This window comes from Aplysia californica, unplaced genomic scaffold (assembly GCF_000002075.1).
Source record: "Aplysia californica isolate F4 #8 unplaced genomic scaffold, AplCal3.0 scaffold00666, whole genome shotgun sequence".
Lineage (NCBI taxonomy): Eukaryota > Metazoa > Mollusca > Gastropoda > Aplysiida > Aplysiidae > Aplysia > Aplysia californica.
Genome location: NW_004797936.1, coordinates 413,048 through 414,470, shown reverse-complemented (window position 1 = coordinate 414,470; position 1,423 = coordinate 413,048).

Sequence of the window (1,423 nt, the reverse complement as noted above, 5' to 3'; positions counted from 1 at the left end):
CCCCAACTTTCCCCTCTTCGCTAACCGAATGTTTCTCCCTCTTTAAAAAAATAATAAAAGTTTCCAACTCCATTGGTGAAGCTCATCAGTAACTCTTTAAGAGATCCGCGACTTATGTCTCGACCAGACGACGCCGATACCCGTTCCCGCCATCTTAATCCGAACGTCTCTACAAATTCAATATTTTCTCTATTATAATTGCCAATGTTTGCTCGGGCATAAAACTCCATTTGAGCTTTATTAATTGATGTGTTCTTGAGTTTCCTGGTCGAGTTTATTTTCAAACTGACTCCTTAGACCACTTCTGAACAAAAAAGAACTATTTTGTACGTCGTATCAGATTTCTGATAAGATCATTTTTCCTTCTTGATCTTGTACGGTCGCTCTCGCTTTCATGAAGAAATCGGCGCCTCGTGGGATAAACATTTCGTCAATATAATAAGACACACAAGTTAATTCTTGTGCCGTACTTGGCTGCCTGAGACCCCCTGCTTCTTAAGAGGATAACTCCACGGTGGACATAAAGCGAGGAAAATTGAGTTGTCTCCCATGGGTAATGAATTTCTTTCTTTCTTCTTTTTTTTTTCTTTTCTTTGTCGTCTTGTTTGTAGGTTATGCCACAAGGGGGTGACCCTTGCACGATACGTGACCGTGCTCTCAGCTATGTATGTCTATTATAGCTTTATGGCAGTACATCTAGACGCTGAGAGAACGTAAAGCTGTACATGTATCATGAAGAATTTTTTTTAAACTTATGATTGGTTTGGTTTGGTTTTTATTCACGGGTTCCATTGTTCTGTCTTCTGCGTTCTGTTTTTGCTTTTTTTTTGTGTGTGTGTGTGGGGGGGGGTTCATTTTTCTAAAATCTCGGAAAGGGACGAGGGGAGGGGGTGTTTTTGCTTGTCTGTTTGTTTGTTTGTTTATTTGTTTTTTTAATATGTTGTTGTTTGTTTATTTGTTGTTGTTGTTATTGTTTTGGTGATTTTGCGTTGTTGTTTTTTGTTGTGCTTTTTTAGTGGGGGGGGGGTTGATGACTTTTTTGTCGTCATCGTATGTTTTTGTTGGTGGTGATGATGGTGGTGGTGATCGTTGCAGTTTTCTTGTTCTTGTTCTTGTTGAATTTGTTGTGTTGAAGCTCGCCTACTAAATTCTCTTGACGAGGGCGTGAAATACATTGTTTTTTTAAATTGTTATTATTGACGATGATGGTGATGATATTGTTGTTGTTGGTGGTGGTGGTTGTGGTGTTGATGGTGGTACTGCTGGTGCTGCTCTTGTTACTGTTGTTGCTTCCTATTTAGAGTAGGTCTATGCTGATCAATTTTAGAGAGGGGGTTTCTTATAAATCAAGCTAGGTAGGTGAGTTCGTTTATGTGTGTGTGTGTGTGTGTGTGTGTGTGTGTGTGTGTGTGTGTGTGTGTGT